At 40.6% G+C, this 27,808-nt stretch overlaps 1 protein-coding gene across 1 annotated transcript in view; it reads right to left on the bottom strand.

Annotated features, from left to right (window-relative positions):
• The window catches only part of OXR1 (oxidation resistance 1), an 874,541-nt gene that overhangs the window by 696,030 nt on the left and 150,703 nt on the right, over positions 1–27,808 (bottom strand). The window lies entirely within an intron of this gene.

The following is a 27,808-nucleotide window of genomic DNA, read 5'->3' as shown; positions in this document are numbered from 1 at the left end:
TTTAAACTTACAATGCATATTTATACACATAATCTGACTTTATCTTCTCAACCCGTGAAGTAGTTATTTCATTTTTAATAAGTGACAACGATCCACAATAACTTATTTGCCCAAATTTGTAACAAGTGGCCAACCAAGGACTATATATCAGGTTCTCTAATTAGAAGCCTTTTGTTCTTTTATGGATAACAAATGATTGTACAGAATTCTTGATATTTGTAAACTACTTGACTAAATAGAGAGTCCTGCATGTTATAATAGCTATGGTACTGCAAATTAAGTTCTTAAAAGAATAAAAAGAAAACATGATTATTTCAAATATATGTGAAGGGAAATACCAGAAAAAGTGATACAGGAGATAATTATTCCCACTACCAAGTATTTCTTCATGTACAGAATGAATTACTATTATCACTGCAGACTCCATTAAATAACACTTAGGAAATAAACTTCAAGTTATTAAGATTTAATTTCCACAAAACTTAGTAGAAATAAAGTTTGTCACAGAGTTTGAAAAAACAAGAACAGTGGAAAATCATCTAGTCTAGCTATAGCAATTTTGTAAAGTGGAATAAACACATCTTTATTACCTAACTCTTTAGTTCTAAGTTATTAATAAAGCAATCCATATTTGTTCTTTGTTAGCTTCCAGGGAAGCTGTGATTTCATCGATATCAATCAACATTTATTGAATACAACTCTATGCAGGGCACGTATCTCGGAGTTGGAAGCATATAATTACAATAACCCATAGTCCCTGATCTCTAGTGAAAACAATACTCCAACACTTGTACAACAAGGCAGATTTTGGCACCTGCTACACGAGAGGTATAATACGTAACAGAGGAAGGGGAAGACGAGATTTAATCCAGACTTAAACTGTGTGGAAAAGCTTTGATGAGGAAATATAAGTGAACATAAAGACTTTAAGACTGACAGAAACCGGTATTTCCATTTAAAGATGTTGTTAGTTCTTTTGAACTGTTTTTCATATCCTGTATTGGTAGGCTCAGCTTTGTAAACCCAAGTTCTCAGCAATAACTTTAACTCTAGATGTACTGATTGTTCATGGATCATTGAAGTAAATTATGACCAGTATGGTGTGGTCTATAAGACAGTTTCCAACAAACAGCATCCCTCTTCTCCACTCAACAAACAGATAAATAAAACAAAGAGTAAGGAAGAGACCAAACTAACCATCTGTGCTGAGAGAGGCTAGTCAAGAGCGAGGTGGATTCATGTGTGAGCCGAATGCACTTGTTACACAAACCTCAGAATAAGGAAATTTGCTCACCGGTTACAGAAGCTCCAGCCTTCCCACCAACCTTCATCTCTCTCTCCAGGGGCAGAGCTGGGAGAAGAGGAAAACAGTGCTTCCTGTAAGCAGCAAACTCTCAGGAGAAAGCTGGAACCCAGCTGAGAGAGAGAGAGAAAAAAAAAAAGATGGTTGGAGCCTTAGCTAAGCCCACTAAGCTAAGGGTACCCTTCTCAAATTTACTATGTAAATAAGCTACTCCCCCTTCTCAGCAGAGAGGTAGATAAAAGAACAGAGAACGACCAGGAGTACTGAGAGAAACGGCCTCGTCATGGAAACCAGGAGTGGGGAAATTGTGATCCATCTCGAATATCCCCCAACGTGACTTTGAATAATTAGAGAGAAGATGCATCTTTTTGTATTGATCATTTGCAGTTTCTCTTTTACAGACTGCCCATCCTTAGACCTTTTAAAGAATGGTCCATTTTTCTAGAAAAGTGTTCATTTTTCTCTCTTCGACTTGTAAGATCCCAATCAATAGTGTGGCAGAAGCTATAAGAACAAGGTAAGTAGTCAGCACCCTGGGGTCTCACGTACAGAACCCCTCAGCTTCTCACTTTTCTTTCGGTTTATATCATCCACCTTCCCTCCTCCGTGGGGACTGGCTGGGGATGTAGGAGGGAGGCACCTTTTGTTCACTGGTTGCTATGCTTGAAACCAAATGGCAAGAAAAGAAAGAAAGCAAGCAGGTGCAACAGGGAAGAGTAATGCAAGAACAATTGCCTTGGAGGAATTCTAGAAACAGAATGTAGCGATTTCCCCCTAAACCAGAGGATGATTCAGTAGCTATACAGGCATTTCAAGAGTGACCATATTTCTGGCCCCTATGCAGAAGTGTTAGTAAATGGACATAAAGTTTCTTAAAAATTTGGGGCATTTAGATATTTCTATGTTATTCATCTATATCAACTACCATTTTGGTTCTTTTCAACAAAATTGTTACTACGGTGGCTTGGGTGGCTATGCACCTTGCCCGGGAGAGTGAACTTGGGCAACATCCCGAACTAGATTATTATTAAAGGGCAGATTTGTGACCTTCGACAAGAGGAGTATTTGAAGGTCTGCCACGCAGCCTTCCAAAGAGCCCCTAAAAGGAGGCTGTGTGACCCCAAGGCATTAACATTTTCTTTATCAAAGATTCCTGCTTGTAGGGGCTGAACTGTGTCAACCTCAAAATTTATAGGTTGAGGTCCTGACCGCCAGTATCTCGGAATATGGCTGTATTTGGAGATAGGGTCTTTAAAGAGGTGATTGAGTTCAAATGAGGTCATATGGGTGGGCTCTAATCCAATAGGCCTGGTCTCCTTTTAAGACGAGGAGATTAGGACACAGATATGCACAAAGGAAGACCGTGTGAAGACACAGGGAAAAGATGGCCATCTACCAGCCAAGGAGAGAGACCTCAGAAGAAACCAACCCTGCCAACACGTTGATCTCAGACTTCTAGCCCTCAGAGCTGTGAGAAAATAAATTTCTGTTACTTAAGCCACGCAGTCTGCAGTGCTTCGTTATAGCAGCCCAAGCAAACGAATGCACCTGCTAAAGTTAAATAAGAATCACATGGCAGTGACGTAAAGCAGGTGACCTTTAAAATTACCATAAAAACAGAATCTATGATTCTCTGTACTTATTATATATTTAGTACTCAGTCAGAAGAGAGGTCATACTAGTTATTTTAACAGAGAAGTTAACCTAAAAACTGGTTAACTGAGAATCATATTGTTAACTAGCTGTATGAATTTCCAGGGACAGCCATAATAAAGTACCACAAACTGGGGGCTTAGACAACAGAAGTTTATTGTCTCACAGTTCTGGAGGCCAGAAGTCCGAGATCAAGGTGTCAGGAGGGTTGCTTCCTTCTGAGGGCTGTGACGGAGAAGTTGTCCCTTGTCTCTCTCCTCGTTTCTGGGCGTTTTCTGGCAATATTTGGCATTCCTTGGTTTGCTGATACATCCTTCATGTTCACATGGTGTTCTCTGGGTGTGAGCGTCTGTCTCCGTGTCCAAATTTCCCCTTTTTATAAGGACTGAGTCATACTGCATTAGGGCCTACCCCAGTGATCTCATCTTAACCTGACCAACTGTGAAGGCCTATAGAATCAAAACTTAAAGGAATCACTCATGTCAGGGAGAAAACGGAGTTGGCCACTGCAAGTGCATTAAAGAAAGCGACACTTGGGCTTCCCTGGTGGCGCAGTGGTTGAGAGTCCGCCTGCCGATGCAGCGTACGTGGGTTCGTGCTCCGGTCCGGGAAGATCCCACATGCCGCGGAGCGGCTGGGCCCGTGAGCCGTGGCCGCTGAGCCTGCGCGTCCGGAGCCTGTGCTCCGCAACGGGAGAGGCCCCAACAGTGAGAGGCCCGCGTACCGCAAAAAACAAAGAAAAGAAAAGAAAAGAAAAGAAAACAACACTTAATCGTACCTACGTTGCAGGACTTTACAGCTCTTCTCAGGAATCAGCAGAGGGCTTCAGCCAGTCGCCTGACCGCCAAGTCTCCTCACGTCTGGTCTGAAATTGCTTGTTGCCCTGACGCAGCTGCCTCAACCTAAATAGGGAGGAAGATCCCTAGGCAACCAATCAGATGAAAAGGGCAAATAACTTCCACCTTTGCCCCATTAAACCCCTTAGTCAGTGAGCAAATCAGAATTCGTTGCTCCCAGAGCCTTGAGTTTCCTGGCCTACAGGTGGAAACCCTTGCAATAAACTCATCTTTCTCCTTTGTTTTACTCACTGTGAAGAGTTTGGTTTTTGACAGATCCTATTGCCAAATAAGGTTCCACTCACGGGTACTGGGGGTTTGGAATTCAACATCTTTTGAGGGAACACTATTCAATCCATAATACTAGGTAACCTAAAAGCAAAACATTTTTACAGAGACAGTAACTGTAGGAAGAGCTACCACCTCTAGGGCTGGAGGAGCAAAGGGAAGGGGTTGAAATTATTAAACTGTAGCCTGGAGAAGGGGCCCTCAAAAAACTGGAGGAAGGGGTAATTGTGCTCAGCTGGTGGAATCCCTGAGGAAGGTGCCATGAGGCTGCTTCTGCAAGCGCTGGGAACACGGCCATGTTGGAAAAACTACAGACATTGGAGAAACTGCAGGCTGGATTCAGCTGCTTCTACAAGAAGGCACTGCTCCTGCCTCTGCTCCTGCAGAGTTTCACAGGAGAAGCTGGCAAAGCAGAATTGCTGTCTGCAGAGTTCCAGCCCCAGCACCACAAAGTGGAGTAGAGAAAGGGTTCATAGCTGAGAAAAAAATAAATCAATACCTAGCACAATGTTTAATTTGATTGAATCAAGATCAGCAAATGATCCAGTGACCAATGGAGAAAAGCGTCTGAGGCCGTGATCCTGCCAACCCTGACCCAAAGGTGTCACAAAATTCCTGGATTTGTGGTTACTGATGTACAAATTTTTGCCTTAAATTGCTTATCTGTTAAATGGGTATGATAATAATAAGTAGCTCATAAGATTGTTGAGAGGACACATAAAAGGCACTTAGAACAGCAGGTGACACAGGCTAAGTGCTCAGGACTCATTAAATGCTAACTATTATTTTATTACTATCTTGTTTAATTAGATAACCAAAAATTCAAATATTAACATTTTAGGGCATATATCTTCCTCTACAGGAAATTAATAAAACTAAAGAAAAGATTTAGGCATTTGTTCACTGCCAATAAAACATCTACAAATAAATATGTACTTAATTTCTTCATGAACTAAAATCAAATATCTCAACCTTCTGTTAATATTTAGTGTTACATGGCTGGTAATTGCTTCTAGAACTTTACATAAACTTTGAGAAAAGAGAACTTCTACTTAGGAGCAATGTGACTGAAAAAGCCAAGATGGCAAACAGGTTTCAACCTGACTCTCTGCCATTAATCAATGGTGGAATTAGTATCAATTACCTGGAATGCTGAGTTGAGAATCCCAAGTTCCATTTGGGTTCAGAGGGAAAGAAGTTCAGAATTATTTAGCGATCTTTGCAGAAGTCATTGGGGAGAGCTCAGGTGGCATTCCTGTCTCCTCCTTGATTTTATCAACATTGGTGGAAATAGCATGGCTTTCAGGGTCAAAACTAGAATTTAAATTCTAGTTCTCTTTGCAACACTGAGAACAGAAATAATAAATGAAAAAAAGAAATCCCTACCAGCTTTGGACCTCAATAAGTGTTAGTAGTTCATTTTCCTATATGTAGTTTGACAACAGTGCATGGTAGACTTATAACCATGTTCATATTTGTCAAATTTCATAATACTGTTATCATTTGATTGGTTATATTACAAGTAATCACTGTAAAGCACATTTTAATGAAATGGTTAATGCATTCCAAATTCATTTGTGCTCTAGCAGGTATCTATAATCAAGTCATTTATGCCCCCCTCAAGTTAAATAAAACTATATTTTTGGCAAATGCATGAATAAGGATGAAGTTTGGCTTATCTACACATATAACTACTTCTATACATATAAATACTTCTGTACCGCATCTATACAGATGATACAGATTACGCTATTTGTTTGATTCCTCCACCTTTTGCTGAATTAGGGAACAATTTTCTTTCCCCTTTTACTAATGTGAAAGGTAGTAAAATGCAATTGATTTTCATTGCCTGCGAAACAAAAGGAACAATTTCATGGGTAAAAATAAGTAGCTTCCATGGGGCGAGATTTTTGTTAGAATAGACTCTTTTGTCTTTTGGTTTTTTGTGAAAATGTCAGCATCCATGTTTAAGTTTCACCATTAAATGAATTTCATGGATTTCATGTAGTTCTGTTAAGTATCTGCTCCAGACGGTGCATTTCCCTCCCAGATTTTCCTTTCCAGATTTTTCTAACATATTTTCTCAAAGACCTTGGATATGTGTTGGATATGTATAATTCTTGGATCTTCAATTTCCTCTTTCCATCTATATTTCATTGTTTAAGTAAGCAGCGCCACCTGGTGGCTAAATAGAATTACTGACATTTTATTGCATCTTAAAAGTGAAGAAAATGTAGATTCAGTGCAAAAAAGTACTCCATTATTTTTTACGTTAAATTAAGGTTATTCATTGTAAATTTTCATGCTTACTGATTTCCTCATTTTAACTAGGTCTAACTTTAAAGATACATATACCTATTAAAAGGTATTACAACATAATGGCTATAAAAAATTCATACACCTGGGCTTCCCTGGTGGCGCAGTGGTTGAGAGTCCGCCTGCCGATGCAGCGTACGTGGGTTCGTGCTCCGGTCTGGGAAGATCCCACATGCCGCGGAGCGGCTGGGCCCGTGAGCCACGGCCGCTGAGCCTGCGCGTCCGGAGCCTCTGCTCCGCAGCGGGAGAGGCCACAACAGCGAGAGGCCCGCGTACCGCAAAAAAAACCCCAAAAAAATTCATACACCTAAACCATGACAAGTTTTATCCATCGCTAAATATAGTTTTGTTTAATCCCTTTAATATTATAGAAAAGATATACTTGTAGAATTTTAATGATGTGATCTTTAAATGTGAAGTTTAAAGGTTTTTGCTAAATTCACCCTAGGAGGCACTTTAATTCACTCACTACAATTATTGCACTCTTTGAAAGTAGTCTCATATGTAACAAACCATAGTCACAGAAACTTTAAAAATAACTTTCCTCATAAAACGCCATCAGAATTAATAAGAACCATTTGGAGAAAAACATGTAATTGTTACACTATAATTATGGTTTTAGGCCCTATGTTGAGCTTCGAGGCATTTGATTTAAAATGTAATACTGCTGCCCTCTTGTGGTTTAAAGTGCATCTTTCCCTCTGGAAATAAAACTACAGCATCCCCAAAGTAATGCTTTTGACTTTTAATGAGAACTGAGTATGAGGTATTTTCACATTTGACCAAAGAAATACAATAAATGGTTCACTAACTACCATAGCTGGAATGTCCTAGTTAATTTAATATTACAATTAATAGCAAATTAGGGATTAACTTATTTAAATCTGTTGTTTGATAAGTAAATTTAACCACAAAAATCCCTTCTCGCGTAACTGTTAGCGTCCTTCACTGGTTCCATGAAATACATTTTTGCAAATGCTACAGCAAACCAACTCCCTCCAGCCAGAACTAGAAACTGGTAAAACTAGTTTATTTCCCACTTTCCTGTTTCTAGTGGGAAATAAACTGCTTTCCTACTACATTTAAATAAACAAGCCTCCTTCATTTTGCTGCTGTTTTACCTTGGGATGAGTTCAGGAGCCCTTTCCCAGGATCAGGATGTGCACTCACCTCCCTGAAACCCTTTGGGCCCTGGCAATTGTGGGGCTGAATGGAAGACAAGCCTTAGATGCACGTTCCAAACGGAAGAGCCAATCCTTTCCTCCTCGCATTGGCTCTGCCGCTAGCAAGGAATGGTGCTTTTCAGAATTCTTAGTATGAACAGAACTAATTCTCTAAGAGCCTGCTGTGTTTACGTCTCTCACCTGGAATTGGGAGTGTTGTGGTGGATAAAGGCAAACAACAAGGAAGCAAAGGGATGATTCTGCCTTGGGCTTAAACCCCAGGCAGTGCAGGACAAGAGTTTATTTTCCACCTCTGTCTGAAATGGTCTCTGACTGCCCCTTCTCTACCATAGCCTCCAATGCGCGTCCATTTAGAAAATAGGATTTTGTTATTATTGACAAGGAGGGGAAATAACGCAACCAGTTATATTCTGCCTTTATTTAATCAGCTCCGGGAGAAGCAAACCTAGTTAGTCAACAGCAAAATCGGGCAGTTGGTTTGGGGCACCATCTCCCACCTCTCCTGACAACACTGTGCATCCGGTCACCTCGATGTGGTGCTGCCCACTGGTGGACCAGGGCCTTTTAACACAGGGCCTTTCAACAAGAGGTTTTCTTTAAGGAGGGGACATTTCCTTTCTCTCTTACTGTTTCCTGAAGAAACGTCTATGATTTATCTCGAATGTCATCAACAGAAGCAAGAATGAGGACCAGGAAAGAGGGGCAGCTGGACACGACAGGCTCAGGGTTATTCTTACAAGATACACTGCCAATTCTCATACGTTTAACTGGAAAAACAGAGCCTGCAGGGGTTGGGGGGTGGCTGGAATCGGCAGGGCTAGAATCTTACCTGAGCTTGGCCTGGCTTGATCAGGCATTGAAGCACTTCCCGAGGGACCCTCCCTTTCTTGCTGCCTGCTCAGCTGAAAACAATCATTTTGCTTCACAGATGTATTCGCTTCTGTCCTACTCTTGAGCGAGGAGAGGCAGAGAAAACTGAGCAGCTCACAAGGTGGATACTGTTAAAAAAGAAAAAAACAAAGAATAAACAGAAACCTCAATTAAATAGAGTTGGGAGACCAGAAGGGGGCGCTCTCCCCCCCTACGACTATAGAAGAGCCCAAGAGGAAGGAACACTTCTTCCCTGGCAAGGACTCAGTCTATGAAAAGCCGTGGACTCTGTTTACTACATCCCTCGCAACTTCCTTTTCCCCTCTATAAAAGCATCCTCCTTCCCTTGCTGTCTGGGGACTGCATTATGGCTGCAGACCCAGAACTGCAATTCTCTGCTGATCTTGAATAAACCCATCTTTACTGGAGAAATATCTGGCAGTCTATTTGTTTCAGGTCAACAGTACATTCCTGGACCATACGCAGCCCTCCCACGTGCCCTGACTGCTGTGAGCCCTTGGTTTCCCAGAACTCACTGGAGTCCTTTTTCACAGACATCCCCAGAAGGGGTTCTCATAAATCCTCAGCGACGTGAAGCAAGACTCAAGACACTCTGTTCCGCTTGTCTTCTCCTTTGGACTCTTCATCTCCCGTGCCCATGTTACCCTTTCCTTATACAACCAGGTTTGATGTTACTTCTCAGTTTGCAGAGGGACAGGTGCAGTGAAAGAAGGGCACACAGGGAATCAAGATCTGGTAAAACTCCATTTCATAAACTTGTGCGAGGGAACATGAGTTTTTATTTTCTAATTTCACTTTAAATTTACATACGCATTTTGCTCATTCTCCTGTATGCTTGCGACATAATTAAAGAATTTAAAAATTCGTGTAATGACACACATTAGTTAACATGGTACTGAGTGAAATAAATCGGATGTGAAAAAGTGCATACTTAAATCTTTCATACAATTTTACAACTGGCAAAAACAGAGCAGTGGTTATACTTGAGGGAGTGGTACCTGGAAGGAAGCACAGAGGGGCTGCACTTTGGAGATCCTGGTAATATTGTTCCCTCATCTGGATGCCAATTAAATGGGTATGTTCACTTTGTGACAATTGATGAAGCTGTGTTCTCCATTTCCAAGCCCATGGAAAGAATTAATTACCCCTAAAGTGGAAGAAACCGATTCTCTTCCTTGCACTGACACCACCAAGTTTTCTCCCCATGAAACGCGGCTTTATTCCTCATTGGCTCAGGTATCCATCTTTCTGGAAAAGCAGAGTTTAGCAAAACCAAAATATACCACTTTTTTTTTCAGCTAGTGATACAGGCAACCACAAATAAATAATTGCATTTTAAAAAATTGCTCTTTTCTGCATCTCCTCAGGCAAGAAATTTAAAACAACTTTTACAAATCTCTATGTACACTCCCATTGCCATTGGCGATGCTGTCCAAGAAACCTTTCTGCGATGGTGGACATGTTCTATACTCTAAACACTAGCCAGTGTGGTAAAGGCTCTTGAAATGTGATGGAGGAACTGAAATTTTAATTTAATTCTAATTAATTTAAATTTGAATTTAATCACACGTGGCTAGAGGCATTGTATCACGCAGCACAGCTCTTTAGAACAAGTTCCTTTGCCCCCTAAAATCTTGACAATGTTCTCTCCTTTTTGGTTTTTTGCCGTACGCGGGCCTCTCACTGTTGTGGCCTCTCCCGTTGCGGAGCACAGGCTCCGGACGCGCAGGCTCAGCGGCCATGGCTCACGGGCCTAGCCACTGCGTGGCATGTGGGATCTTCCTGGAGCAGGGCACGAACCCATGCCCCCTGCATCGGCAGGCGGACTCTCAACCACTGTGCCACCAGGGAAGCCCGACAATGTTCTCTTTTATAATCTCCACTATTGCAACTCTGTGTTTCACCCTTTATGCTTCAGTCACCACGATTTGCTTAAGGTCATTGACATGCTATTTCTCTATCCCTTCCTTCATCCTCTTCCTTCTGCCTTGAAAGCTGTTTCTTATTCTTGCATGTCTTCTACCATTTTCCTCCTCCATCCTCTTCATGCTTTGATACTCTGGTTCATTAGGAACCTACCCTGCCCTACTCATTCTTGGTTAGGCACCATCCTCACTTTACGTTTCCTTTCCAGAACAAATTGTGCTTCTTTTTTTAAATTATTTTTTATTTTACTTTTATATTTTTAACATTTTCATCACCCCAGAAGGAAACCTGGTACTCATTTGACCCTCCCCACCAGGGCACTTTATTTATTTTATTAATTTATTTTTGGCTGCATCAGGTCTTCGTTGCTGCACGTGGGCTTTCTCTAGTTGCAGTGAACAGGGGCTACTCTTCGTTTCTGGGCGCAGGCTTCTCATGTTGCGGAGCACAGGTTCTAGGTGTGCGGGCTTCAGTAGTTGTGGCACGCAGGCTCAGTAGTTGTGGCACACGGGCTTAGTTGCTCCGCGGCATGGGGGATCTTCCCGAACCAGGCTCGAACCCATGTCCCCTGCATTGGCAGGCGGATTCTTGCCCTGTGCTGCTTTCTTTCTTTTTTCTTTTTTTTTCTCCTCAGCCTTTCCTGCGACATCATGGTGTGGAGAATGAAGGAGCACATCCCTATTGCTTAGTGTCTGATGTAGCACAGAGTAACCTTTCTCTCCACAGGCTGCCCCTAGAAGCCACATCAGAGATGCTCAGTAGATGGACCACCGGCCCAGCCTTGCCTGCTACTTCTTTGTCTACAGCCCTTCATGCTGCAGCGTCAGCAGTAAGGGTTGGCCTATGCTGTTGTCTAAGCTATGGAGACATCCCTCCTTTTCCTTCTCTATAAAAATACTGGGTTGGCCTCTGAGGGTAACCTTTAAATGTAAGAATGTAATTTCCCCAAATCTAAAAATGCAGTAATCTCTCTCCCCTCCCCAAGCAATTTAACGTTTTTATTTTCATTGCTGATATTTTTTTCCCTTGCTGCTTTTAATAATTTTTCTTTGTCTTTAATTTTTGCCGATTACTATGTGTCTCAGCGTGTTTCTCCTTGGGTTTATCTTGTATGGGACTCTCTGCACTTCCTGGACTTGGGTGGCTATTTCCTTTCCCATGTTAGGGAAGTTTTCGACTATAATGTCTTCAAATATTTTCTCTGGTCCTTTCTCTCTCTCTTCTCCCTCTGGGACCCCTATAACACGACTGTTGTTGTATTTAATGTTGTCCCAGAGGTCTCTTAGGCTGTCTTCATTTCTTTTCATTCTTTTTTCTTTATTCTGTTCCACAGCAGTGAATTCCACCATTCTGTCTTCCAGGTCACTTATCCGTTCTTCTGCCTCAGTTATTCTGCTATTGATTCCTTCTAGTGTATTTTTTATTTCAGTTATTGTATTGTTCATCTCTGTTTGCTCATTCTTTAATTCTTCTAGGTCTTTGTTAAACATTTCTTGCATCTTCTTGATCTTTGCCTCCTCTCGATCTTTGCCTCCATTCTTTTTCCGAGGTCCTGGATCATCTTCACTATCATTATTCTGAATTCTCTTTCTGGAAGGTTGCCTATCTCCACTTCATTTAGTCGTTTTTCTGGGGTTTTATCTTGTTCCTTCATCTGGTACATAGCCCTCTGCCTTTTCATCTTGTCTATTTTTCTGTGAATGCGATTTTTGTTCCACAGGCTGCAGGATTGTAGTTCTTCTTGCTTCTGCTGTCTGCCCTCTGGTGGATGAGGCTATCTAAGAGGCTTGTGCAAGTTTCCTGATGGAGGGACTGGTGGTGGGTAGAACTGGGTGTTGCTCTGGTCGGCAGAGCTCAGTAAAACTTCAATCCACTTTTCTGCTGATGGGTGGGGCTGTGTTCCCTCCCTCTTGGTTGTTTTGCCTGAGGCGACCCAACACTGGAGCCTACCCAGCTCCTCGATGGGGCCAGTGGAGGACTCTGGGAGGGCCCACACCAAGAAATACTTCCCAGAACCTCCACTGCCAGTGTCATTGTCCCCACAGTAAGCTGCAGCCAGCCCCTGCCTCTGCAGGAGACCCTCCAACACTGGCAGGTAGGTCTGGTTCAGTCTCCTGTGGGGTCACTGCTCCTTCCTCTGGGTCCTGATGCGCACACTACTTTGTGTGTGCCCTCCAAGAGTGGAGTCTCTGTTTGCCCCAGTCCTGTTGAAGTCCTGCAATCAAATCCCGGTAGCCTTCAAAGTCTGATTCTCTAGGAATTCCTCCTCCTGTTGCCAGATGCCGAGGTTGGGAAGCCTGACCTGGGGCTCAGAACCTACACTCCAGTGGGTGGACTTCTGTGGTATAATTGTTCTCTAGTTTGTGAGTCACCCTCTCAGCAGTTATGGGATTTGATTTTATTGTGATTGTGCCCCTCCTACCATCTCATTGTGGCTTCTCCTTTGTCTTTGGATGTGGGGTATCTTTTTTGGTGAGTTCCAGTGTCTTCCTGTCGATGACTGTTCAGCAGTTAGTTGTGATTCTGGTGCTCTCTCAAGAGGGAGTAACTTGCTTCTTTTTAAAAAAATAATGTTTAACATTGCTTTATTCTAGTTTTGCATTTTTTAAAAGGTGATCAGAAATTCATGACGGATTCCTGGAAGTAAGTCATCCAGCAGTGAGCTTTAAGCATGGATGTTTGAGAAGCAGCAGCTGTCTGTCAGGCATGCCTTCATGAGGAGTAGAGCACCTCTGAGCAAAGATGTAGGTGATCAGAACACCGGGGGCAGAGACATGGGAGGCAGCAAGCTCTCTGGCCACTTGTCTGCAGGTGATACTCTTGAGAACTCCCACAAGTGAAACCAGAAACTTGGTTTGGAGGGATCAGGGCCAAGAATGAACATAAATATTCTTTATGTGTACTGAAATAAGACCCTGATAATAGCACAATACATTGAAAGCCTATTGATATAATTTTTCATAGGTATGTTACAATTAATTTCCATTTACTAATCTTACTAAGCTTTTCAGTGTGTTTTCTTTTGTCAGAGATAAAATGCATAAGAAGAGACCTTTGTATTACTTACGCCTGGTCCATTAAGCAAACTCCTGCTGCCTTTCTGTTCTTAGACTTGGGAAAAAGGCAGCAATGTGAATATCTCCTCAAGATTGGGAGAGAGCTGGCAATGAGCCATCTTGTTTCCTGCCTGGAGCAAGTCCACATCAGCCGAAAGAGACTAGAGATCAACAGTCAGATGTAGCTGCTGAGGGGAGTGGTCACCGGTGGTTACCTGGAGCTTGCATGTGCACATGCCAGAAAATGAGTTGGAGCTTCCCAGCAAGGAGGATTTCTGCACAAAAGCGATTGAGGAAAAGTATGAGAAAAAGGAAATAGTATTTGGATATCATTTGCCACACCCAGGTGGTATTAAAGTCATATTACAACCATACCAGTGAAGTAAGTGCTGTTCTAATTCTCACTTCTTCTCCCTCTCCCAGCTCTAACTCTGGAGAAACAAACGGCTGCATAGTGAATTGGGGGTCTGTGAAGTTTTACATTGTATGAGGGATTGAAGTTTTAATATTAGATCCTACTAGACTTTTTTTTTTTAATTTTGAAAGAATTTTAGACTTAAAGAAAAGTTACAGAAACAGTACAGAGTTCCTATATAATTTTCACCCAGCTTCCCCTCATGTTAGCATCTTATATAACTGTAGTACAACTACATACAAACGAGCAAATGTATACTGGTAGAATACTATTACCTGAACTACAAAATGCAGTCAGCTTTCACCAGTGATTTCACTGATGTCCTTTTAATGTTCCATACTGCATTTAATTATATTGGTACAAACTCATGGATATTTATTTAATTCTGTGGGTTATAACACAGTATTATCACTGATGAGTTTACTGCTCAAAAATTCCACCTTTGGCTATTGGAAACTCTTTCAGGTTGGTTCTTGTGCCCTTTTGATATGTCCCCATCCTTTTTGGAGCATTTCCTTTGTTTTGGCACCACAACATGGTCCAAGCTGACCTTATGTTTTCTCTGCCACAAGCCAGGAATCAACCACTTTTCTACAGAGTTTTTTTCTGTTCCAGGATACTAGCCAGGATCACACATTTCACTGAACTTTCATGGCTAAAACTAGTTTGGTTCCTTGGTCCCTTTTTTTTTGAGAATGGTATTTAGAATCCATCATATGGATGCTAGATGGAGTAATTATTACTAAAGCTTCATTGTTTCTAGGCATTCTCAGTGAACAGAGGAGCTTGGAGATATATATATATATATATATATATATATATCTCATGCCTATACACACATCTACATTTATTTATCTCTATCTATCCACATGAACACACATACACACACACATACACACAAAACAAACATGTGAATTCATATTGATGCTTGTGAATCTAATCAGATGCCTCTGGGCTCATTCTAGCTTTTCCACCCCAACCCCTTGCATCATTTGTAACTTCTTTGTCTAACCGTGAAAAACCTAACTCTTAATGTCTACTCTATACTTATTTTTCAAATCTAGTATATGCATAAAATAGTTTCAGGATTGGCAAGCTACAGTTCTGTGAGAAACAAGCATCCTAACTAGAATACAATATTTGTGTACGGGTTCTTTCAGTCTTTTGCTTTACATTATCCAGTCAAACTACTATTTTCCGTTTCGCGTAGTAATGTCATTAATTTTAAGGCAACTAGGTTCATTTACTATAGATTGTATTTACTGTGGTTTCCCCACACATTGTTGTTGATTTATTAGGATTTATATGTAGTAAAATTCGCTCCTTGTGGTGGACAGTTCTATGGGATTTGACATCTGCTCAGAGTTGTGTATCTACCACAATATCACAACATAAAATAGTTCCATTATCCTAAAAATTCCCATATTTCCCTTTCTAGTCAACCAAATCCTTCACTTTCTATCCCTACTAACCACTGGTTTGATTCTCTTTCCAACAGTTCGCCTTTTCTAGAAAGGCATATACATGGTATCATTTATCATATTATATGTAGCCTCTTGGGTCTAGTTTCCTATGCTTGGCAAAATGCAATTAGGATTTGTCTATGTTTTTTATGGATGTGCCAGTTTGTTTTTGCATTCACCAATCAAATAACATCCATGTTGTTTCTAAATTTTGGTGAGTGTGACCAATCTGCTATAAACATTCACATACAGATTTTTGTGGGAGATTTTCATTTCACTTTTGTAAATATCCAGAAGGAGAGCTGGTCAGTCATATCATAAGCATATGTTTATCTTCATAGCAAAAACAAAAACAAAAACAAACCTGCTATACTGCATTCTACAATATCTGTACCATTTTGTATTCCTAGTAGCAATATATTGTATTTTGTACTCCTACTAGCAATGTAGTGACTTCTAGTCACTTTGCATCCTTGCCAGTACTTGATACTTAATTTTTTTAGCCATTCTAATAGATGTGCAGTGGTATCACTCTGTAGTTTTAATTTTTATTTCCCTAATGACCAATGATGTTGAGTATCTTTTCATATGTCTGTTTGCCCTCTGTATTTTCTTCAATGGTGTCCAGATCTTTCTACTGAGTCTTAATTGGACTGTTTGTTTTCTTATCGATGAGTTTTAGGAGATTTTATTATATTTTGAATAGAAAACTTTTTTCAGAAATATAATTTGCAAATACTGTCTTCTAGTCTGTAGCTTGTCTTTTCATTCTCTCAATAGTGAGTAGTACAAATTTTTGTAGTACAAATATTTTTAAATTTGATAAAGTCCAATTTATTTTTTTCTTTTATGGATCATACTAATATAAAAAAACTCTTTGCCTAACCAAAATAATAAAGATCTTTTCCTTCATTTTGCTGTAGAACATTTATAGTTTTAGGTTTTATACTTAATCCATTTTGAGTTTACTTTTGTGTTTGTTGCAAGGTATGGATACAAAGTTGTTTATTTGCACATGAATCTCCAACTGTTCAGCACCATTTGCTGAAAAGACTATCCTTTCTCCATCAATTGCCTTTGCACCATTGTTACAAATCAGTTGACTGTATTTCTGTGTGTATATTTCTAGGCTTTCTATTTTGTTTCATTGATTAATGTGTCTATACTTTCACCAATACAATATTGCCTTGATTATGGTAGCTTTATAGCAATGCTCAACTTTATTAGTCACTAGGGAAGTGTGAAGTAAAACCATAATGAGATACTGTCCACTCACCAGAATGGCTAAAATTGACAAAACTGAACACTAAATGTGGGCAATCATGTGGAACAACCAGACACTTATACGTTGTTGTTGACTGGGTAAAATGTACAGCCACTTTGTAACATGATCCAGCCGTCTCTTATAAAACTGAACACACTTTCCCTATCCCAGTAATTCCAGTTCTAGATATTTATCCTGTAGAAATGAAAACATATGTCCACAAAAAGACTTGCACAAGAATATTATTGCACTTTTCCCCCCATAATAACCCTAAACTAGAAACAGTCCAAGGTTTTCCAACAGGCAAATGGATAAACAAACTGTGTATAATGCAATACTCAGCAATAAAAAGCAACGAACTACTCCTGTTACACGCTGAGTGAAACAAGCCTTATCCAAGACTACATATTGTACGATTCCATTATATGAGTCCTGGAACAAGCAATATTAACTTATGGTACAAAAAAAAAATCACAGCAGTCGTTGCCTGGTAAGTAGGATGGTGTAGAGGTGGACTGGGGAGGGGCATAAAGGAAGTTTCTGCAGTAATGATACTGTTCTGCATCTGGATTGGGTTGAGTTACCCAGGTGTGTGCTCTTGCCAATACTCATTGCATGGTGCACTTAATTTTTGTGCATTTCCTTTCTCTTGGAATTTTACTTGGAAAGAAAAAAAGATCAACACTGTTCCCTTAGAAAGACATCTGGAGGTAGGTAGTTCCAGGGTTCTATGGATCAATGATATCAGAATTCTGAAAGATCCAGGTTCTTTCTTTCCTTCCACTTTCCTGCGCTTCCAATGTTGGTTTTCTGTTTTCATGCTCATTGCCTTGTGATAAACGTGGCAGTTCTAATATTGCATTGAATGGCCCACTGATCAAGTCTGTGAGCTACAGAGTCAAATAGGGGTTGAATTCTGATCTTTCTACCTATTGATTCTGTGGTCTTGGACATACTTCTTCTCAAAGTCTCAGCTTCCTACCTCTCAAGTGCAGCTAATCCTATCTGCTCCATAAAGTTGTGAAGATTAAGTGAGATAATCATGTGAAGTGCTTAGCTTACTTTCTAAAGAATAGCATTTTTTTTTTGGTAGAAATATACATAGTTGAGATCAAACTATAGTAACCTTACAGGGTTCTTTTTAAGAGTTCGTGTTGCTTGTAGTTTTGCTTAGCTGGAACCCTAAATTCTAGAAAACGAATACTGCAATGTAAAGTACAGTTGACCCTTGAACAATGTGGGGGTTAGAGGTGCAATCAAAAGTCTGTATATAGGGCTTCCCTGGTGGCACAGTGGTTGAGAATCCGCCTGCCAATGCAGGGGACACGGGTTCGAGCCCTGGTCCGGGAAGATGCCACATGCCGCGGAGCAACTAAGCCTGTGCTCCACACTACTGTGCCTGCCCTCTAGAGCCTGTGCTCTGCAACAAGAGAAGCCACCGCAATAAGAAGCCTGCACACCACAACGAATAATAATCCCTGCTCACCACAACTAGGGAAAGCCCGCATGCAGCAACGAAGACCCAATGCAGCGAAAAATAAATAAATAAAAATAAATTTATAAAAAAAATCTGCATATAACTTTTGACACCCCAATAACTTAACTACTAATAGCCTGCTATTGACTAGAAGTCATACTGATAACATAAACAGTCAATACATTTTTCGTATGGTATATGTATTATATACTGTATTCTTACAATAAAGTGATCTAGAGAAAAGAAAATATATTAAGAAAATCATAAGAGAAAATACACTTACAGCTCTGTACTGTATTTATTGATATCATAAGTTTATGTCGTCTGTTTACAAGATGAACTGTCAGTACTTACATCAATATCATCTTACATGATACAAACACTGTAGATGTTATACCTATTACTAACATTAGACATCAAAAAAGAAATTTATATTTATTGACAGGTATAACGATGCATTCACTGATAATGAAGCAACAGCAATATCATTGCTTTATGGTAGCCTAGTGTATTGCTTCACAGTAGTGTAGCCTAGACACTAGTGAATGAATCATTATAAAATTTTTATAGCATAAAATATTGTAGCCATATTCATAATACAGTATTGGAAACATCGGTACTTTTTTTAAAAAACCACTTACTTGTCATGATAGGCTGATACGAAGTTTCCTAAATTGTGAGAGACAGGAGACAGGAAATATGGAAATATAAAACAGTAGGAAAACTAACACATTATTAATTTTATATTAAATGTCACTTACCATATGTCTATGCGAGGACAGACTATCCAAGTCTTTTTTTTTTTGGCTGCACTGGGTCTTCGTTGCTGCGTGTGGGCCTTCTCTAGCTGCAGCGAGCGGGGGCTACTCTTCATTGTGGTGCGTGTACTTCTCATTGTGGTGGCTTCTCTTGTTGCGGAGCACGGGCTTAGTAGTTGCGGCATGTGGGCTAAGTAGTTGTGGCTTGCGGGCTCTAGAGTGCAGGCTCAGTAGTTGTGGTGCACAGGCTTAGTTGCTCCACGGGAGTTGCATGTGGGACCTTTCCGGACCAGAGATCGAACCCGCGTCCCCTGCACTGGCAGGCAGATTCTTAACCACTGTGCCACCAGGGAAGTCCCTTCAATACAAGTCTTGCACATGATGTTCTACACAATGAATATTTAGGCCGTGATGATGACACAAAAATGTCTCATACAGTTCTTGCCGTACAGTCATTAGATAGTCACACAAAGACACACACACATACACAACAGATAAGTTTATTAACTGTATGGCATGAGGATTGTTTGCTATTTATTAAGTGGAAGTGGATCATCAAAAAGGTCTCCATCCTGATCATCTTCATGTTGAGTAGTCTGAGGACGAGGAGACAGTAGTCTTGCTGTCTCAGGGGTGGCAGAGGCGGGAAAGGTGGAGGAGGTAGAAGGGGACGCAGGAGAAGCAGGTGCACTCCCTGTAACTTCATGCAAATACATCACCATTTCTGTCTGCCGCTTTTGCTTTTTTATTTCTCTACAAATGCTTCTATACACTACTAATCCTTCTTCCACCGTTTGCTTTAGTTTCAATGCCCATGTCATAGAAGGGTCTATGTTGTAACAGAAGTCAAAAGCAGCCTTGAACAGTTGGAAGCCTTCTTCCAGATTGTCTAATGTCTATTTATTTTCTGGCACTGCTTCGTCTGCATCTCGTTCCTCGTCGTCTGGCACTGTTCAGAAGCACTCATCACCATCTGTTAATTCCTCTCGTGTGGTGTCTTGAATTTCTCTAAGATTCATATCCTAAATCCCTTCACCTCCCACTTTTTTTTTTTTTCATATCCAGTCTCTTTCATGATTTTCTTGATTGGCTCTGTTGTAAATTCTCTGAAGCCGTACACAACACCCGGACACAGCAGGAATATATTGTTTGGGGCTTGTTGCCTTTCACAGCTTTTTCCAGAACAAAGATGGCCTCTCCAATGGTGTGATCCTTCCAGACCTTCATGATATTCTATTGGGGTTCTCTTCCATAGTGTTGACAATCCTTTCCATACAGTACTGTGTGTAATGGGCCTTAAAGTTCCTTATGACTCCCTGATCCAGAGGCTGCATTAGAGATGTGTTTGGGGATGAGTAGACCACCTTGACACCTTCAGTGTTGGATTCATAAAGTTCTGGGTGACCAGAGGCATTGTCCAATAACAAAAGGATTTTAAAAGTCTTAAAGGACATGGATGGAAACAATCCAGAGAAAGGGTTCTTGTTGTCCAGCCCTTGTTGTTGTTAATCCAAAAGACGGGCAGCTGACAGTGTTCGTCTTTTCACTTTAAGGCTCAGGAATTAGCAGCTTTGTAGATAAGGGCAGCCACAGTCCTGATCATATGCCAGACAGTATTTGTACAAAACAGTAGCATCAGACTATCCATTCCTGCCTTAAATCCTGGTACTCGATTCTCTTCCTTGATGATAAATATCTTCTGTGGCATTTTTCTCTTTCCAGAATAGGACACTTTTGCCTGAATTAAAAAACCTGTCCAGGGAGATTTCCTTTCTCCTCAGTGATTCTGTTGATAGTATCTGGGAACTCATCTGCTGCCTCTTGGTCAGCGAAAGCTCCCTCTCCTATAAGCTTGAGATTTTTTAAGCCAAACCTCTTTCTAAAGTTATCAAACCATCCTTTGCTGGCAGTAGATCCTCCAGTTTTAGATCCTTCACCTTCCCTGTGCTCAAGTTGCCATATAATGATTTCACTTTTTCTCGAATCATATTAGCGTCTCTAGACATGCCTTTCTTACAGCAATCCTGCACCCACATAAAAGCTGCATTTTCAATACAAGTTAAAAAGGTATTTTGTGAAAAGTGCAAAGTGTTTGCACCTGCTGTTGTAGCTGCAGCAAAAGCTTTACGAATTCCTTTGTTTTCTTTACATTGGTCCTTGCCCTGGATTCCTTTATCTCGAAATGATGGGCAACGGAAGCTGCAGACCTCAATCTAAGGTATGTATCACACAATTCAGCTTTTTCTTGTAACGTCATGACTTTGCTTCTTCGGAGCACTTCCAGCAACACTAGTGGCACCAAGTGTCCCATGGTGTTATTCAAGGTTTACAGTATTGCACTGAACATGATGAAAAATATGCAAGAACTGTGAAAGATCACTTTTTACTGCAACATGCAATTTACTGGAGAGACAAACTGCTCACTCGCTCACTCACAGATGATTAGCATCATACAGCATTTTAAGCAGATACTTGCAACATTTGAGCTCTCCAAAATAGCAGCAGGATGTGGCTACAAAATTATTAGAGTAGGACAGTATATACTACAGTTAAGTTTATGCAGTTACGACTTAATACTGCATCTTTATGTTTGTTTACATTTCTCTCAACTACAAATGGCACTACGTCCCGTCTGCAAGTGTTTGTGTGCGTAAGTTTTGGTAAATTTTAACTTTTTATAATAGATTTGTGTATACTTTCTGGTAGTAAATGATAAAACAGACTAGTATCTATATATATTTTATGCATTCATGACACAGATAAGTTTTTCAATTTTCTAGGCTACGTGGTTTGTCTGCAACTTGTTTTTCAAATTATCACAAATCTCCAATTTTCCAATATATGTTTTAAAAATCCATGTATAAGTGGACCCACTCAGTTCAAACCTGCGCTGTTCAAGGGTCAACTGTAATTTAACCTACTTATACTCTCAGGTGATTTTTGTTTAATAATTTTTCATCTGGGACAATTTTCACCACCAAAGGGAATTTCATGTGTGAGTTATTGAGTCAAGATAAGTTTCAAAGCCCACTAGTAGGGCTGAGCTTGGGAAGAGGGTAACTGTGCTTCAGTGTAAATGCATTGCCCCCACCCAACTGTAACCTTACAGGATGACTGTCACATTGGGGATTCTATTTGCAATTCTTTTAGGATAAGTTTATGGATTACTGGGAAATTTAACAATGGGCACACATTAACAATCAGAAAACAAATATATTTTCATTTTTGGAAAAAAAAATTTCTTTAAAAGTCATTTGGGGGTTGATCCATTGTTTTAAGTGTTACTAAGTTTATCTTTCATGGTCTTATTTATTAAATTGTATACCTGGTTATTAACCCCTCTAAACTTCATCTATAAAATATTCATCTATAAAGTGTCTAAAACGAGGACAATAGGGTCACTGTGAATGTGCAAAGAGTACTTCAAGGGTGTCCACTGAATGGCAGTCATTTTCCAATGCGTATTTACTGAGGTCCTACTACGCGCACATTTTGACTCGAAAGTGACATTTTTTTGGTCTGATAGGAGAAATAAAATGATATCCTTTTTATAGTCTACCAAGAATGATGAAACATTTGACATATTTTTTTCACTGATCAAATGTATTATTTGTGGAAGAACTTAAAACCCACCGGTTAGGATGCTTACATTTTCTGCTTCCAAAAATGTTTTATTTCCCCTTTGCATAGAGGAAAAAGTCTTGAGGAATTTTCATTTGATGTTACTGGATACATTTTGCATTTCCTGGAAAAGCCCTGGGAGGGGCAAGTAAAAAACACTGGGGTATCTGCAGGGCTTACCCCACAATAAGCCGTCCTGGTAGGCATGAGACTACAGGGCCTTTAAACTTGGCCTCAGATGTCAGCGATCCTCTCTGCTTTACGCTTTACCAGTCTGTTAAAGGGAACTGCTGACAGTCCTGTGAATCTGTGTTCTTCCAGTGGTTGTCTTTTCTGTGATTAGATTCCATACGATTTCCCACTGCTCACGGGAGCCTGCGTGAAGGAAGGTAATCCTGGGGCCTATGACTGTTTTGCTGCCTGGTTCGACAGTAGAGCAAAGCAAGAGCAGCTTATCAAATGGAACATTGTTTTGTTTTTTGTAGCTCTCATCAACCTATGAGTATAAATGAGTTTATGTTTAAAAAACCTTGTTAGGGGCTCATTTCTCTACTTGCTCATGCAGTACTTCAAATTCCCGAAAAGCTCCTTTTGCCCAAGAGTTAATAGGCGTCTCCATCTGGGTATCTCACGTGTAGCTTCTGATCAGCTCCTTTGCAGAGACTGGTACCTCTGCTGCAGTTTCCATCTGGCACTGTGGCCTCTTCTGTGCTTTGCTCTGCATCCTGGGCTCCACTGCTGTCTGAGCCGGGTATCGCTGCATCTTCCTGGGGGCACTGGCCCTTTTTCTGGGGACTGTTACACTAGGTGGGCACCACCTCTAACACTTTCTAAGGACAGTCACTGAAGTCTCCCCTTGGGCTCATCACAGATGCACTGAGCCCTGCAGGGGTAGAGCTAAAAGACCATGACTAAAAAAAGGGGAGAAATCCCCTCTTCTCTTCTTTCTTACACTTTTTGATGGTAGTCCCAACGCAGAGTGTGTGTGGCCCCATGCTGTACACAGACTTCAGGTTTCTTACTAGTTTGAGTTTGCCTTTCTGGCTTCCTCTTCATTTAGGGAGAGGCGTCTTCCAGAAGGTTCCATCCTTCTTGCAAAGATGCTTTTGGCAACCCTATCCCATGAGTTTTCTAGACATTCTCTGGTATAACTTAATTTGCGTTTAGCTCAGATTGTACCTTCTACTCCAAATATCTACTTTTAGATTGGTAGAAATAACTTGAGACTTACATTATTATTCACAAAGAAGTCTGCTTTTGTAAAATGACTCATTTTTAAGGTGGAGTGGAAGGTCAGGGGATAGAAAGCTATAGAGTGAAAAGAGAAATCATTGAAAGTAAGCAGTTGCTTCCCGTCACTTACATAAGGACGAATGTGCACCATGATGTCTCCTTTGCTCCATCAGGGACTTACCCCTGCCTGGTACAGAATCCAAAAAAGGCCCCGGAGACTCTCTGGCTGGTTTACACCATAACTCTGATTATTTCTCATGCTGCAGCTCAAGGGCTCAGAGATCAAAGAGGAAACCTCCTTCCCTTGATACCAGCTCTACCCGGGTTCAACCCAGCTAAGTTGCTTTTCAATTCCATGCTGCTCTCATTGTCACATGACTGCAAATCCTCCCCAGGGGCCAGGTGTGGGGCGAGCTGACCTCAGCTATCCCTTGAGCTAGACTCCAAAGCGGGCAGGTTGAGGTCACCCTTCACCCTGGCTTCCCACGCAATCATTCAGCTCTCTCCCAGAAAGCGCAAGGAACGGCTATAGTTAGATTTTTCATTTAAAATTTGGCACGGCCTGAAGTCATTCCCTTTCCTTCCAACGACGGTTGCCATTATACTAAAAAGAGTAAATTTGCTGCTGCATTACTTACTGCCCAGAAAATCCAGCTGAAACCGGCTCCTGCCAAATCTGCAGTTTCAGTGTAAGGCCAAGAGACTTTAAATAGCTCCTGCTAGTGAGGATTTTCTGCTCTCTAGAAAAAAAAAATTATTTTGATAAAGCCTCAGTTTGAAGGATTGGACATGGACCATTAGAAACAGAAAATGTTTGTCCCTGTCTCTCAGTTGCTGACCGCCCCCTTTGCCTAATTCTTAAAGGTAAAGTCTCCTCAGAGGGGTGGTTTTTGGCGTTTTTAATCAGAGTGAGGGGATTTTTCTTTACTTACATTTTGCCGAAGACTCTCAAGTCTTCCTTTAGAGGTCCGTTCTCCACACCTAAAATGTTTATGTTTACAGGCTCACCAGTATACAAAGCTATTAAAAAAAAAAAAAAAAAAAAAAACAGTGGAAAGAGAGAAGTGAAAAAAATGAAAGTTCTCAGAAGGTGCCCAGACTGGGTTATGGTCTCCTAATCCTGAGATTTCATTCAATTCCCTTTACTTATTTCATAGCGCTGCAAACAAGAAAGGAGGAAGATACAGAAGTGGGTTGTTTTCATTTTCTTTTCATTTTTCTAGCCCCACATTATCTTGGACCTAAACCGTCCCAGAAGACTGAACATGTGCTGTATGGTGATGCAGGGAAAATAAGAAACTGATAACAGAATGCCTTATTTTAATAAGTGTGTAATTTTGTGGAAGGAAGTTTAACGGTTTTCAGTTAGTAGGATATTTGCCCTTTTTCTTAAAATATCTTCAGCGAATCAAGTTTGACAACCTGATTGTCTAGTTTGCTCACAATTTGGAAGCTTTGGAAACCACATGTTAACTCTCCACTCTCGGTAGGATGTGCTGGTGGGATGATCTTGATACCTGAGAGTCAGAATATAAAGATGCTCCCAGCCACTATGGCATCTGTAAGGAACTCTGTTAAAATGTTTGGAGAAGTTCTAACCTTTCTGATGTTCCTTCCATCCAGAAGTTTTAGTTTACCTTCTTGAGGCCATACAGAACAGATTTAACCCCTTTTCACAAGACACTATTTAAAGACTATATTTTCTCCTTTCTGGGAATATTGTAGCATCTTGGATAAATACCCTATAGCTCAATCAGTCATATACCATAGTTTGTGCACCCCTTTTTACGGGGGGTGGTGTGCCCCCTCCCTGCCTTTAGGTGTGCTTTGCCCAGTCTACTTCTTAGAGAACTGTCCTTGGGCTGCTGGAGACTTTTTTGTGGGCAGGTGGGAAACCGGGGCATCTGGGAATTTATTGCCCATCCTCAAGGCCTTTGGCCCAGAAATCACAGATGGGGCAGTTTGAAAGCCCAGTTCAAGGACAAAGTTGTCTCAATTCTGGACAACTTTGAGGTGTCTCTTTTACTTGAGAGCTTCCCTATAGAACCAGGTTGAAGTGAAGCTTAAATTACCTCCTGCTGGGCTTCCTCTCCCTCCCTGTCCTGCTTCCGGGCACTCTTCCTTATTAATCTTCCTCGGAGCACCTCCTTAATAAACCAGTTTCACATAAGTCTTCATTTCAGAATCTGCTTCTTGGTAACTTGACTTAAGACAGTGTATCTTCCTCTCAATAAGGAACAATCAAAACAAACATTACTCCATGAGTGGGCTAATCAGTATACAGTAAAATATAACTTAACTGCTAGTTTATTCTAGGCACTGTAATCGGAGCAAGTAACTATGTGATGAAACTGTGACAATTATGGAAGGGAAATCCAGACTCTGTAATCTAGGGATTTAGGTTTTAGCCCTCATCAACTAATGAAAAAAGAGACCTCCCTTGATAAAAGGTTTATACATTCGGTGAAAGGGTGGTCTAGAAATAATATGTCGGTCAACACAGGGAGAGGACAAGACAAGCATGCTATAGGAGGTATATTAAATCATTTGGAATTTGAATTTATACAGTTTGGATGTTCTAGTTACTCCTAAGGCGAGACACAAACGTAAAACATGTTCTTAGAGAATCCTACTTCCGGCCATGATGGAACATAATAAATATGGCTCAGCCTTTTGCCAAAAGCAATTATATAACTGAAGAAAATTTTCAAAATAACTATTTTAGATGTTTGAAATCTGGAGGTGCAGGTCTATGATTCTTAAGAGAATGAACTCAAGGAAAGGGGACCACAGAATCATGAAGTCTTTCTCCCTGGGGACACTTCCAGATGGCTGCGTAGGTGGAGGACCTCTAACAAAGCACACTGGTTTTGCTGAGGTCGGAAGACAGATGTGCAAAGACAAATATTATATGATAACGCTTACATGTGGAATCTAAAAACAAAAATGATACAAATGAACTTATTTATGAAACAGAAAGATTCACAGTCTTAGAGAAGAAACTTATGGTTACCAAAGGGGATAGTGGGGGGATGGGGGGGAGGGATAAACGAGGAGTCTGGGATTAAAATATACGCAGTACTATATATAAAGTAGATAACCAACAAGGATCTACTGTATAGCACAGGGAACTACACTCAATATCTTGTAATAACCTATAATGGAAAAAAAATCAAAAAAGAACATATATAGATATATATGTAAAACTGAATCACTTCGCTGTACACCTGAAACTAACACAAGATTGTAACTCAACTATATTTCAATAAAAATTAAAAAGATAAAATTTAAAAACTTTAAAAATAAGAAAACAGATGTCAAAGTAAGAGACAATGAGGGGAGCTGGCATTTGTGAAGCAGGATAATCAGACATAAGAGAGTTTACAGGGAAGTAACTGCAGAAACCTGCAGAAGTGTCCCCTGGGGTTTTCACCTAAAATATAAGCTTTCTATTCTTAGGGCAAGTCTCCATGAAGCCAGACAAAGAATATATGAAGGGGGGGAAAAAGAACAACTACTAGGAAGCTGAAAGCTACCAACCTCTGGAGCTCACACAGGCTGGAGACACGGAGACACAGCCCGTGTGGGGAGACCTCAGTGAACACCCCAGGAATTGAGTAGAGCAGAGAAATTCCCATTCAATCCACAGCGTGTTCAAGCATGGAATTGAAATGAGAACAAGAGAAGACAACCAAGAGGACGTGGGTATGCCTTCTCAAATCAGACACCGCACATGAGAATTGCACGCATGTATGACTTCCCTTTCCACGTCACATATGTATAATCACAATTATTTTCAGTAAAGTTGTCTGACAACCAAAGATACTGGTAGAAACCCCTCTTGTTAGTAACTTTCCCACTGGATTTTCTGATAATACACAGTAAGCTGTGAACACTGGGTATGAGAGGACGGGGGTATCATTTCCTACAACTTCAAGTGTGGTGAACTCCCAAGTCATAAACTTTGTGCTGCACACATGACAACAGCTACTGTTCATTTCTTTCACAGTGACTTTTGATGCAACATATCCCATTACTGTTGTCAGACATGAGGTTAAAATAGGAATAAAAGAATGCCGGTGGGTAGAACATATACAGATATACCTGGGAAGTATACATAGCTC

Source organism: Orcinus orca, chromosome 17 (genome assembly GCF_937001465.1).
Source record: "Orcinus orca chromosome 17, mOrcOrc1.1, whole genome shotgun sequence".
Taxonomy (NCBI): Eukaryota; Metazoa; Chordata; class Mammalia; order Artiodactyla; family Delphinidae; genus Orcinus; species Orcinus orca.
The sequence above is the reverse complement of the archived record's forward strand: the minus strand, read 5'-3'. Positions and strand labels throughout refer to the sequence as shown.